Source organism: Gobio gobio (genome assembly GCF_949357685.1).
Source record: "Gobio gobio genome assembly, chromosome: 1".
NCBI lineage: Eukaryota > Metazoa > Chordata > Actinopteri > Cypriniformes > Gobionidae > Gobio > Gobio gobio.
Genome location: NC_137097.1, coordinates 1 through 15,263, shown reverse-complemented (window position 1 = coordinate 15,263; position 15,263 = coordinate 1).

The window sequence follows — 15,263 nt, the reverse complement described above, 5'->3', positions numbered from 1 at the left end:
CCGTATATGTTCTGTTCCCAAATTTTCAATAAAAGAGCAGTTTCCAACATCTCTGGGTGCCAAGAGAGCGCGTCTGACGGTATGTGACGCTACCATGCCTCGTACCCCTCAGACACCTCTCTCCTCGCCAACAGGGGGCGTCGGTTGTGCGGACGCACACAAAGTGCCTCCCCACGCTCGCCCGTCCCCTCAGCGGATGCAGGTCGTGTGTCAGACCCAGACCCCTGCACGGACCACTCCCATGTCGTCCTGGGGCCCCTGCGTTCCGCTGCGCTGCCCCGCTCCGGGTACGTCCGTGGTGCCGATGATCCCGCTTGCTCGGTCTGGCGGCGGGGCCTGGCTAGCGCTCCCCAGCCCGTCTCGCTGGGTCATCCGCACCATCAGACTCGGCTATGCGATTCAGTTCGCCCGGCGTCCCCCGAAGTTCAGGGGTGTCCACTTCACTTCTATACCGAAGGAGGGCGCCCCCGTGCTTCAGGCGGAGATCGCTGTCCTATTGGCGAAGGACGCGATAGAGCCGGTCCCTCCAGCCGATATGAAGTCCGGGTTCTACAGCCCGTACTTCATTGTACCCAAGAAAGGTGGCGGGTTACGACCAATCCTGGATCTGCGTTACTTGAACCGCTCCCTTCACAGGATGCCGTTCCGAATGTTAACCCAGAAACGCATCTTCAGGTGCATCCGTCCCCAGGATTGGTTTGCAGCGATCGACCTGAAGGATGCGTACTTTCATGTCTCGATTCTCCCTCGACACAGACCGTTTCTATGCTTTGCTTTCGACGGACGGGCATACCAGTACAAAGTCCTACCCTTCGGGTTGTCCCTGTCGCCCCGTGTCTTCATGAAAGTCGCGGAGGCGGCCATTGCTCCCATGAGAGAGCGTGGTGTTCGCATCCTCAACTATCTCGACGACTGGCTGATTCTTGCCCAGTCGCGGGAGCAGTTGTGCGAAGACAGGGACATGGTGCTCCGGCACCTCAGCCAGTTGGGTCTTCGGGTCAACTAGGAGAAGAGCAAACTCTGTCCCGTACAGAGGATCTCTTTTCTCGGGATGGAGATCGACTCGGTCGCCATGACTGCGCGCCTCACAGAGGAGCGCGTCCAGTCGGTGCTGAGCTGCTTGAGTACGCTCAAACGCAGTACAGCGGTTCCACTGAAACATTTTCAGAGGCTCCTGGGGCATATGGCAGCAGCAGCCGCAGTAACGCCGCTAGGGCTGCTCCATATGAGACCGCTTCAGCACTGGCTACACGACCGGGTCCCGAGATGGGCGTGGCACAGCGGATCCCTCCGTGTCCAAGTGACGCCGAGATGCCGCCAAACCCTCACCCCGTGGTCGGACCCTTCATTTCTACGGGCAGGAGTGCCTCTAGAACAAGTGTCCAGGCATCATGTTGTCTCCACGGATGCCTCACCCACGGGGTGGGGTGCCACGTACAACGGGCTTGCAGTATCGGGGCTGTGGACGGGGCCCCAACTGCAATGGCATATCAATTGCCTAGAGTTGCTGGCAGTTCGTCTTGCTCTCAGCCGCCTCAAAGGGTCGCTCAAAGACAAGCACGTTCTGGTCCGGACGGACATTACGACGGCCGTTGCGTACATCAACAAACAAGGTGGTCTACGCTCCCGCCGTTTGTCCCAACTCGCCCGCCATCTCCTCCTGTGGAGTCAGAAGCACCTGAGGTCCCTTCGTGCGATTCACATTCCGGGCCTGCTCAACCGTGCGGCCGACGAGCTGTCGCGGTTGCCAGTGCTTCCCGGAGAGTGGCGACTCCACCCCCAGGTGGTCCAGCTGATTTGGAGTCGCTTTGGGGCCGCACAGATCGACCTGTTTGCCGCCCACGACACGACCCACTGCCAGTTGTTCTATTCCCTGTCCGAGGGGACCCTCGGCACGGATGCACTGGCACACAGCTGGCCCCGGGCTCTGCGCAAATATGCGTTTCCCCCAGTGAGCCTTCTTGCACAGACTCTGTGCAAGGTCAGGGAGGACGAGGAGCAACTCCTCTTGGTAGCTCCGTACTGGCCCAACAGGACGTGGTTCCCGGAACTAGTGCTCCTCGCGACAGCACCTCCTTGGCCCATTCCTCTGAGGCAGGACCTTCTGTCTCAGAGACGGGGCACCCTATGGCACCCGCGTCCAGACCTCTGGAAACTCCATGTCTGGTCCCTGGACGGGACGCGGAGGTTCTAGGTGACCTACCGCAAGCGGTAGTCGACACCATCGCTTCCGCCAGAGCCCCCTCTACGAGATGGCTATATGCGTTGAAGTGGAACCTGTTCGTCGACTGGTGCTCTTCTCGCCGAGAAGACCCCCGGAAATGTTCGATCGGATCTGTGCTATCTTTTCTTCAAGACGGGTTGGAGAGAAGGCTGTCTTCCTCCACCCTCAAGGTATACGTTGCCGCCATCGCCGCAAGCCATGACCTCATTAATGGTGAGTCCTTAGGCAAGCATGATCTGATCGTCAGGTTCCTAAGGGGAGCGAGGAGACTAAATCCTCCTCGCCCTTCTTCTATACCCTCTTGGGACTTGACTCTGGTGCTGACCGCACTTCAGAGGGCGCCCTTCGAGCCTTTACAGTCAGTAGAGCTTAAGATCTTGTCTCTAAAGACAATACTCCTGATTGCATTGGCCTCAGTTAAGAGGGTAGGGGACCTGCAGGCATTTTCGGTCGACGAATCGTGCCTGGAATTCGGGCCGGGTGATTCTCAGGTGATCCTGAGACCCCGGCCTGGATATGTGCCCAAGGTTCCCACTACTCCCTTCCGGGACCAAGTGGTGAGCCTGCAAGCGCTGCCTTCGGAGGAGGCAGACCCAGCCCTAGCTTTGCTCTGTCCCGTCCGTGCTCTCCGGACTTACGTGGACAGAACGCAAAGCTTCAGGACCTCAGAGCAGCTCTTCGTCTGTTACGGAGGACAGCAGAAGGGAAAGGCTGTCTCCAAGCAGAGGATGGCCCACTGGATAGTGGATGCCATTGTCTTGGCGTATGAATCTCAAGACGTGCCCTGCCCGCTCGGGGTTAGAGCTCACTCCACCAGGGGTGTAGCTTCTTCCTGGGCGCTGGCTCGTGGCGCCTCGCTGACAGACATTTGTAGAGCTGCGGGCTGGGCGACACCCAACACGTTCGCTAGATTTTATAGCCTGCGTGTAGAGCCGGTGGCTTCTCGTGTGCTCGCTTCCCATAGTCAGCTTCACTGAAGTGCCCGTTCTAGTGTCGGCTTGCTGCGCCATTCCCTTCCCCTGGAACGGATACGTGCGCTTATTTTCTCCAGTCGAGTTCCCCAGGATTGGCGAACCCTGTTGAGTCCTCCGCACCCCTCGGCAGTCGGATGTTGCGGAGCGTCCGACGCCAGGTCTGGCACTCGTATGCATTGGTGGAACTTGTGTCAGGCTGGGTTCCGTATGTCGTGACCCCTACGGCGGTCCCATACGTGTATTTCCACGGTACATCTCCCTACGGCGAGCTCGTGTCTTTCCCTTGGCAGAGTTCTCTGCCGTCTCAGTACGGTGTCGTCCCCCGCCTGCATTGGGCCGGGGCCTCCCCTGGGACTCCGTATGTTGTGCTGCCAGCCCATACGTGTTTCTCCACATGGTAACTCCCTCCGGGCATGATGTGGCTCCCGCAGCGTCCTTCGGGCACGCTTTCCCAGCGTTATCCAATCAAGTCTGCTGAATGGGTCTTGCGGAACAGCAGTATGACTCTCCTAGCGTGAGTCTTCCCGCCCGCTTCAGAACGGGGTCTGAGGGGCTCTCGCTGGGCGCTGGAAGTGGTAGTAACTGTGGCGTTTTCCATAGGGATCCCAATTCGTCGGTTATTACCGACGTACGTCGTAGTGACCGACTGAAAGGGAACGTCTCGGTTACGTATGGTAACCCTCGTTCCCTGAAGGAGGGAACGGAGACGTACGTCCCGTCGCCACAGTTCCTTCCATCACTGCTTGGCCGAGTCACTGGTTCGGCTCCTCAGTGAAAAACGTCAGTGCGGTGCTCTCGCTTCCTGTTTATACCCGCGGCGCGGGGCGGAGCGCGAGATGCAAATCTCGCACGCCAATTGTTCATTGGCCTGTTCTTAAGTTCTCGAAGCTGATAGGGGCTCTCTGAAGTGATCCCAATTCGTCGGTTATTACCGACGTACGTCTCCGTTCCCTCCTTCAGGGAACGAGGGTTACCATACGTAACCGAGACGTTTTCATTGTTATGCTGACCATACTCAGCTCTATATTTCTTCACACCCTGAAAAAAAATTACCAATTCACAAGATTAACGGAATGCATAGCTGATATAAAACATTGGATGACCAGTAATTTCCTGCAACTCAATTCAGAAAAAACTGAATTTTTAATTATTGGACAAAAAAGCTCCACAAGTAGTAACCTAGAATACTGTCTAACACTTGATGCTCTTTCCAGTGCTCTTTGATACTGTAACATACTGCTCTGAGACAGAAGGTTGAGAATCCAAATGCAGCTTTAATTTAAAGGGTAATCCACACTTGTAGTCAACAAACAGGCAAGAGGTCATAAAAGGTAATCAGTCCAATCAGGCAAACAAAACAGGAGAGACAGGCAAACGGGTAATCCACAGAACAGGCACAAAATAGTGATGACTGACGCGAAACTGCCGCTTCAGCGCTTTGTCGAGATCCCGAAGCGCAGATGTTTCGAAACACTGCTCTGAACAGTGATTAAAACACCCATGTCACGTGACTACGGCTAAATGAAGCTGTAAATCAAGTGTTTCATCAGGTGGCGCCTGCCGAGACTGCATTTGATTGAAAGGGCGGGCGAGAACAATCCACACAGTCACACATCTGTATAAACCTAATTCACCACAGTTTAAAAGTGAAGTTAATGCATCTTCACCTCGTGGGTTTTGGTGAGAGGAGAGCGATTTTGTGATAGCAGTGATTTGGTGATATAAGTGAGATTTATAGTGCACTTTGGTTAATTAATATAATACTATATTTAGGCATATTGACTTACAGACAGTGACAGATATTTAGGGTAGATATAGTGACACATTCATATAGGTCAAGTTAGATAGTGACAGCACAGCATAAATTAGAGATATGGAATTATATAGATTCATAGGTGAGATATAGAAGTGTAAAGTACCTCAAAGATGCGTTTTTGCACAGAATGCATGATCCGTTAATTTATTGGAAAGAGAGCAGTAATTTTCCCTCTTTTGTATGTACTTGCTAAAAAATATTTGTGCATGCCAGCAACAAGTGTCCCTTGTGAGAGGATTTTTAAAGGCTGGAGAAATTATATGTAAAGAAAAAAAAGAAAAAAAAAGTCGGCTAAGTCCTTCGACAGCAGAGCAATTCATTTTTTTGAATAAAAATATTATGCAACAAATGTGACTCGTTGTGGCTTTATTTCTTTTATTAATCTTCATTTTTCCATGACCAAAAAAACCCTATAGTTATTCACAATGAGGAGGCTACAGGTTACACAACCAAGATCATGTAGTTGTCAGACAGATGTTAAAAACTTTTTTTTTTTGTCATTTCAGATCAACACATGCAAGTGACCACTAGGTGTCGCCGTAGACACCTAGACTCTGGAACAGTCTTCATAACATTGTTCGGGAAGCAGAGACACTCTGTCAGTTTAAATCTAGACTAAAAACACATCTCTTTACTGTGGCATACACATAAAACACTTTTTCAATGAAATGATTGTTAGGCTGCATTAACTAGGTCAGCCGGAACCGGGAACACTTCCCATAACACCTGATGTACTCGTTACATCATCAGAAGAATGGCATCTACGCTAATGATAGTCTCTCTGTTTATCCCGAGGTTTACTGCAGTCCGCCGGAGCCGGGCCGTATCCAGTTCAGATGGTGGATCTGCGCCCAGAGAAGACCAACACAGGACCCTGAAGTGTCTGCAGAGACCGTGATTAGACTCCCCCTGAAACTGCCTCATCGACACGGCATCCTCAATAAACCCGTCTCCGGCGTGTTGACTCCGATCATTCGAATATTGCACTTTAATAATTATTTAATCAACATCATCCTCAATAAACCCGTCTCCAGCATTTTGCCCCCGGTCCCTCGAATATTCTGATCTATTATGACCTCTGAGCTGTAAAGCTGCCAGAATAATAATAATAATACGCTGTTTGTTAATTGGCCAGAGGAGAACTGCCCCCCCGACTGAGCCTGGTTTCTCCCAAGGTTTATTTTTCTCCATTAGGTCACCTGATGGGGTTTTGGTTTCCTTGCCACTGTTGCCTCTGGCTTGGCGTGCTCAGTTGGGGACACTCAATTTTTCAACTAAACATCGAAATAAATCTAATTAATAAACTAAATTAACCATTTAAACTAAATTACTGATCTAATTATTGATCTAAAGCCCACACGGTCACTGTATGATAATTGAAATGAATTGATGACATCAGCGTTTTTTCCAGAATGGCTATACAGCTGAATAAAATTATGCTGCATTATTTTCCTGTTTAACACTGTAAAGCTGCTTTGACACAATCTACATTGTTAAAAGCGCTATATAAATAAAGTTGACTTGACTTGACTTGACTGTTTAGACAAGATTTATTTGGCTTGTTTTGGACAGATTATAAGGTGTTTATTGTAAAAGAGCCTAGTGTCACATCAATAAAGCTTTTATTCGCAAATGTCTGCTCAGATGCTATAAATATAGTTCCCGTCAAATGTATTTGGCTTCATATTGATGTTTAAATATTATAGCCTAGTGGTATTTTTTAATTTATATCAAAGTTTGTCAGAAATTATTCTGGAGTTTTGTTTTGTAGAAAGTGATTTTTTTTTTTTGTAGGAAGATAATTGCTTTCTTTAAAGTGAATTTTGTTTTGTATAGTCAAGTCAAGTCAACTTTATTTATATAGCGCTTTTAACAATGCAGATTGTTTCAAAGCAACTTTACAGTGTTAAACAGGAAAATAATGCAGCATAATTTTATTCAGCTGTATAGCCATTCTGGAGAAAACGCTGATGTCATCAGTTCATTTCAATTATCATACAGTGACAGTGTGGGCTTTAGATCAGTAATTAGATCAGTAATTTAGTTTATATGGTTAATTTAGTTTAATAATTAGATTTATCTGGATATTTAGTTGAAAAATGTATTGTCCCCAACTGAGAGTATAAATTGTATCTTAATTTGAATTATTTATTATTACATTTTTTAGCATGAGACTACTTTTAAAAACATAAGAAATAGTACAAAAAATGTAGAAAAAATAAAAAATGCTCTTCTTAGTAATTTTTGTTTTGTTTCTAGTCTAAATATTTAAACATTCTTTAATCAAGATGTATTTACTAGATAAGTGCAATTTTCAACTAAATAAGAAGAGCATTTTTTTAAGTGTAGTCAAATATTTTGATCATATAAAATATAATAGGTCTTTGTTGACTACATTCTAAATAAATGCTTCTGGAGTTTTGTTTTGTAGAAAGTGAATTGCTTTCTTTACAGTGAATTTCGTTTTGTATAAATTGTATCTCATTTTAATTATTTATTATTAATTTTTTTAGCATGAGACTACTTTTAAAAACAAAAGATAGTACAACAAATTTAGAAAAAAAAAATCTTTTTAGTCATTTTTGTCTTGTTTCTGGTCTAAATATTTAAACATTTTTAAATCAAGATGTATTTACTTGATAAGTACAATATAATATATATAATGTCCTTTGTCCTGTTTCTCTCAGTCACACATCTCAAGCTCATTCCTTATGCAGCTCATTATGCGAGCTATTATGTTTGTTTGTCCTCTCAGATGACTCCAGCATTATTCGTTAGATATCACTCCTCCTCGCATACGGGCTTTGTGAAGAAAAACTGTCTTACAAATTTTAAATCAGTGTATTGTTTTATGTGAATGAGTAGGCTCAATGATTCTCACATAAGTTTAAAGCAAAAACTCTAGGCAACAACACCCATTAGTCAAAAGTCTTGTGGAAACATATCTATTGTGTGTTTTGAGGCCTTCATTTTAAAACAATTCTTTTTTGTTTTTTCAAAATTCATGCATAAACATTTTTCTCTCAAAAATACAAGCATGTACATACATGTTGCCCACATATTATGGTAGCCCAGTTTGTGCTGAATACAGTGTAATTACACTTATGCCATTAATATGTTTTTAAGCAACTGAAAAAACCCCCCACAAATGTCAGAGCATGTCAAAACTTCTAAAGGGCCCCAAAAGAGCTCAGACTCCTAGGGGTTAATAAATAATAAGCAAATAGGCTATATAGCAGACAATATCATGACATGGATGCATCTGAGCGATCATTTTAATTGCTCTTGAACATGTCTCATAAATAAACCGAAACTCTGCAAGCTTCTTGCCTCACAGACATGAGAAATATGTGTATAGAAAGCAGGTTGAAACGGCCTCACCGGTAAAACGTTTTAGTCCGGGAGCACGATTCAAGTACAGCGCTGTCCTGTACAGAACCGCAAAGGTGAAATAATCCAACAAATGTTATTTCCTCAAAGAGATAATCAGTCATTATGTTTGCTGCAAGCAAACTAAAAGAGCAAAATACAGATCAACTCATAAAAAAGTGTGATGCCCGATTGTTTAATATCTTCAATGCTTTGATGTATCAGGGTTTAGAGTAAATAGGACCAACAGTCTAAATTTCTAGGATACGTTTTTTTTATTTCCAAGTTTGAGATCTCTGTGATTTACAGTATCTGAAAACCAGACATGTTAAGAGCACAAAATGGATAAACAGTACAAATACAATAATGTTGCAACAGCATCAGTGCCTGGACCCCTAAAATACACTTAAAAATATGTTTAACACATCCCAATTACTCATATGTAAATTCTAAATGATTTCAGTGACACTACAATGAAACTAAATAAAGTTGATCTCCATCAACACAAACCGAGCTTGAGAAAAGTACAGATACACGTAATCACACAGATCTTACTGCCTATATGAGGATTGATTACACATTTATTCTTGCATGTTATTTCAGTGACAGAAGTTCAGCTGTAGTATTACTTTAATAAAGAGAAAGTAAGAGACCTATTACACCCCACTGTTAGTGATTTATCATGCAGCTCAAAGCATTATGTCTTGTGATTTAATGGTTAATGATTGACTAATGAGCTTCGGTTGTCGGCCAGGAAATCATCTTCAACTTCACCATTTTCTAGTATATGAAGATGAAAATGAATGATCAGGAAATTAGTGCTCTTTGTAAGTGTGAGTAATCACTGTGTTCCCCTCAGACGAGCCGAAGCTTTTATGTGCTGTTTTCACATCCAGAGTCATCGTGTGGGAATCTGTTGGAGATAAAATACAGCACACTCTACATGTTCAATATATCACTTTCTCCAGAACATTAACACACTCATGGAGAAAACAAGCAGAAAAACTCACCAAGTGTGGACGAATATTAGAATATGTTATGCTTATGGAACATTGTGTTATGTTTGCATGGTTTGTAATGGCATTTCTAAAGTATTTTAAATATTCATTACATAAGAGTGAAAGGGTGTTGGTATGTGACAGGAGGGCCTCCACCCAAGGATAGAATATGATAAACAAGGCTAAGAATGTTCCACGAATGGAGGAATAAATACCATCATTGGCTCAGAGAGAGAACATTCTGAGAGATGAGCTATAAAAGAGGAAGGATGCCTTCCCTGCTGGCCTTCTCTTGCAAGAAAATAAACCATCTTTAAAGACAATTGGAACAGGTTTGTCTCTTATTCAGTGATATACTTTAATTTGCCACAACACTTACATTGCTGGATGTCGTTTCTAGTCCTGGAAACAATGTTGGTGCCTGTGACTGTAAATCAACAGAGATGAAGAGTGTGATTATCATGACAAGAGAAATATTTCTTATATGATGTTCTACATGATGTGAACAGATCATGTCTGAGAGCAGATAAATCTGTTTTTGAGCTCCTCTTTGCAGAAAAATCTTTCAACACAAAAGAAGATATTTTGACAAAAGTAATGACACAACCATTACTGAGGATTTATATTAGTGATGTGTCGCCATATTTGATTTTGGATCCGTAGACAGTTTTAGTCTAAGTTTCCTGAGTATTTTGTTTGTGACAGCAGGCCATGTTAGTGGTGTTAAAGTGGCCCAGTTTTTGGATGTATCCATGAGTCGATCTCTTCTCACCTTCAGTTCATGAGGGATGAGGCTGAACCGGTTTTGTCTGTTTTACTCCCATTCTGCAGCTTTTCCCCTCTTTACAATTGGCGTGTTATTTTTTCCCAATTTAAAGATTTAAAGCCTTATCATGTTTTTAAATAACTTTACAAATTTTTCCAGATACCAAGCTGGTAATGCAAAATACTGTATATAATATAAAAAAATATATCTTATATATCTTAAGACATTTTGTTTTGTATTATCCATGTAGGGCCATACAAATTTAATATAAAATGTTTAATATGAAATATTACAGTACATATAATAAGTTACAATATATATAATAATAATATTGGCATGAGTGTTTGATTGTTGATAAAGATTAAATTCCAAAATGCACACAAAATTCCTTGCGTACATTTATAACTTATTGCACGCATCTCTCTCCGTCTGTATGATGCACACAAGATTGTCTTTTAAGTTGAACAACTGTGTTGTGTGAGATGGAAATTTTTTCAAAAAATTTTTTTTATTGAGAGTGTACACCAGGGGTCTCAAACTCGTGTGGTATTTTGTGGCCCCTTACTTGATGTCAAATTTTAGTGTTAGTGCGGCCCGCACATTGTTCTGAAAAGCACCTTTTTGCTGAGTCGTTGCATGTGCCACGCTTGCCGCGCTTTCTGCCTCCTTTGTGTGTGTGTGTGTGTGTGTGTGTGTGAGAGAGAGAGAGAGAGAGAGAGAGAGAGTTGGCTCGCCCCTCCCTCATGCAGGATAATTGGTTGACACCGCATGATTGACAGGAACAAAATGTGAGGCTGATCAGACAGTCGAAACGAATGTGGTCTAACAGCGCTCGTCAATGTCAAAATGATTGAATTGGCCAATCAAATCAAAGTAGGCAGGGTTTACATTTTCTTTTGGCTCGTGCACAGTCTTCACACACAGACGGACATGTCAATCTATCGCTTAATGCCGTTGCGGAGAGAGACTCTATTCTTTCCAGTGAAATCACAAAACAAAATGCACACAAACGTGTCCCTGCTCTTAAAGCTGTAGTCTACGATGTTGAAAATCAGTCGAGAAAGCCTGAATTTTAAAAAAACTCATCCCGCCCCTCCACACGCACACCCCTCCCCTCTGTGCTACCTGATCCCTCCCACCGGGAAACGACCTGAACAACGTCACTCAGTCAAGCAGGAGTAAACATCGGAGCAGAGATGTTGATAGCTCAAAGGCACACGTTTGAGTTCACGCCCACGCAAGATTAGCAACACATGCAATGTTCTATCGGCTCGAACAGAAAACCGCTAACGTTAGGCCTATTGAAATAGTCAAGCACTTCAAGAAATAGAATTACTTTGACCCGTGATAGGCGATGCTAAACGGCTAACATTCCAATGCCGACCGGCTTCTTTTTTCTCTTCATATTGTTAGGATTGTACTGTAGAACCATAACCAGCATCTAAACGAGATTATTAATAATGAACAATCTTTGAAATCGTAGACCATAGCTTTAATATACAATCATTGTTGAATATTTTAGATTTTAATGAAGAAGAACAAAAAACGATAACCCTAACCCTAACCCTAACCCAAATTAATGCAAAATATTGTTTGCAAATAGTCCCAAAAAGAGTATTTCCCAACTAGAATTAGACATAGGATTGCATTCACTGTTCTGTTTGATCTGGTTACCTTGCTTTGAATTAGTCTATTATTTTAAATACTATTAAAATCATTCATTATTTCATTATTATAAAATGATTTAAATTCTATAGGCTATATTTTTTTTTAAATAGAGTAGGCCAAAAATGTAATTACAACGAAGAACCCCCTCTCTCCTATGTATTCTGTGATTGTATTTTGGATTCGGAGCAGCCCAAGGCGTTCCTAATCGCGCTGTGTGAAATACAAACTGAACGGCTGCTCAAAACACTCAACCGCTTCATGAACACAGGATATGCACTACACACTTCAGTTGGATAAAGCAAACCAGTGTCGCTAAAGTTTTGATGGATGACGGTTGTAATGAAGGTAAAGATGATTGCAGTTACATTTGTATTTTAGTGTTTTTATTAATTATGAATGGATCCGTATAGTAGTTATATGCGGTTCTTTGCCATCTCCTTGTGGTCTTGTTTGTTATGGCAGGTTGACTTATTTGTACTACTTATTGTACTGAATAACTGAGCAGATTAAGTAGCCTACTTTCAAGTTGTAAAGAATGTTTGCAAAGTATGTTTTCAAAAAAGAACTCTGAAGGTTAATATATCTTGAATTTCTTTTGTTTAAAAAAATAACAGTTGAAAAGTAATAACACTATAATATATATATACTTATATATAAGTATATATAAGGGGGGGGGGGGGTCTTGAGACTTAGTGGCAACTCTTGCAACTTGACAATGAAAGCTATATCTCACAACTGTGACTTTGTCTTTATTCATATTACTTACTTTATGTTGCATTTCTCATTGTGTCTGTAAAAAACACTTGAAAGAAATTATGTTTCCCTTCCAGTCGGTCACGTTCGACATTACGTTGACGTCACAGATGTATTGGGATCACTTCTGGGAGCCCTATCAGCTTTGAGTGTATACAGAATGTGCCAATGGACATTGGCGTGCGAGATTTGCATCTTGCGCTCTGCCCCACAGCGCGGGTATAAATACGGAATCGGATGCAGCGCACATTTGTCATTCACTTCAGAGCCGAATGGGTTCGCTTCTGAAGAGTGTTCTGGTTATCAGAGAGAACAAGAGGCACATTCTGATTTATATGCTGTTTTGTTTTGTTTTGTTTTGTTTTGTTTTGTTTTGCTGTTCTGATTTATATCTCCACCTTCTGTTGCTCGGGTTGGTTGTAGCGCTATTCTATTGCGTGCAAAGGGAATTTGAAAGACAACCGTTTATCCCGTCCCTCGGATTGAGCCCTGCCAATGGTGAGTTCCCAGACCCAACTTCTTGATGTGGGTCTGGCTTGTCAGGCTAATAACATGGCCTTTTTCATATTTCAAAAATTAAATATATATATATATATACACACACACAATGTTCCCTCTAATTTCTTTTCTCGCTGAGCAAAACTTTTCTCTATTGGGTGACATTTTGGTCACCTGAGCAAAAACATTCTTCGCCTGTACAGCGTATGTAAACACACACAAAAAAAGTGGTTTCATCATTAGGTTATAACTGTTATAACTTTTAACTTTAATGTGCCATTTCTATTTTATTTAACCATTGGTGTAACTTAGTGATATATTAAATAAAAAAAATTAATAAAAAACTGTTTATTCAGAAGTCACTAAATTAAGCACATTTTACAGTGCTGTTAACTGTAGTCTTCTTTACCAAGAAATACTATTAAAATCTCCCCCAGAACAGTTCAATTCTTTATAATAATATAATATGAAAATAATTAAGCGGTTACACTGAGATGGTTCTTAATGTATCTTTGTACAGTCATTTATTGGCGGCAGGCAGCATTAAAGCGTCCTTCAGATTGTTATTCGGTGTACAATCTAACTAGATCCCACACACCTTCTACCTATTTTTAGTTTACAACCTCAGGCTAGGTAAAGCAGGTCAAATCCTCAACTAGATCATAAATATAAATTTATACTCACTCTCAAGTTAGAACAGACCCCCTCCGTGTCTGGTTCAGATCAACTCGTTTAGAAAGCAGAGACGTGGCAAACGATTTTCTTTTTAGATTGATTATAAAAGGATTATTTTTCCAGTATCAAAAAGATTTTACATATAAACAAAAGATTTACATAAAAGAAAAACTCAAAGTAACAAAAGTCGGTTCACGAGAGTCACCAGCAGATGTCAGGCTCGGTTCATCAAGCAATGGAGAAGCAGCATGTCGCCTCAGCTTCTGAATTCCATACAGAGATCAATACCTTATATATCATTTAATTATCACACCTCTTCATTACATATTCAATTACATAGGCATAGGTCATCCAATCCAAGATTTTGGACCACTGTCAACTCCCTCAATTCCTTCAACATTTTAGTATATAATGCCCTATATTTTCTCCTCCTTCTTTTTCTTCTTGTTTGGATCCTTGACATCCTTCATCGTCTCGTCTGCAAGACATCAGCTTGAGGTAAAACTTGCTTCGTTTAATACTTTTCTTCATGCATGCATGCTAATACAAAGTACATTTCATATGTTTGTCTTTTACATGAATATATGATTTTTCGTACATATGGCTCAGTGTCTTTTTTCATCTTCTTAATAAAGCAGATTGCCTAAAACATGTCTCAGCGTATTCATTTCAATTATTCAATAAAACATTTTTACAAAGTATTTGTCTCTGTGTCTTTACTATAAAACCAAATAAAACACTTTTACAAAAGTCTTTGCTTCCGTGTCATTAATATAAAACCAAATAAAACATTTTTACAAAACCATGTGTCTGTATTCTTGCTATGAACCAAAGTAAAACATTTTTACAATATCATGTTGTCATGTTTTTCCATGCTTACAAAGTCATTTATGAAAGTTGTATAAGAAAAACCTCCTTTAGGCTTTTCGGCCCTATAAACAGCTTATACATAAAAGTTGTAAAAATAAAAACTTCTTATAAAAGTTTCTCGGCCATATAAACAACTCTTTATTTCACTTTGCTGTTTCTGTTCTACATGTGGCTCTTATAAAGTGCAGCATAAAGGTTCTCTATAAAACCTCCACTACATTTTCTATAAGACTCTTATAAAGTCTAACATAAAGGTTCTCTATAAAACCTCCACTACATTTTCTATAAGACTCTTATAAAGTCTAACATAAAGGTTCTCTATAAAACCTCCACTACATTTTCTATAAGACTCTTATAAAGTCTAACATAAAGGTTCTCTATAAAACCTCCACTACATTTTCTATAAGACTCTTATAAAGTCTAACATAAAACCATACATAACATACCTGTGTGATTAACATAGGCCTCTTTACATTTGGCATTACTTCTTGGTTACACACTGGGAGTAAGGCCTCCCTATATTAGGCCTCATCCCTGGTTACATATTTGGGAATAAAGGAATGAATTTCATCATTATTCTAACAAGATGAGACATTTAACCGAGGTCTTGACTCTCTGTGGTCATTAAAAATCCTCGGCCGCAGCATCACCA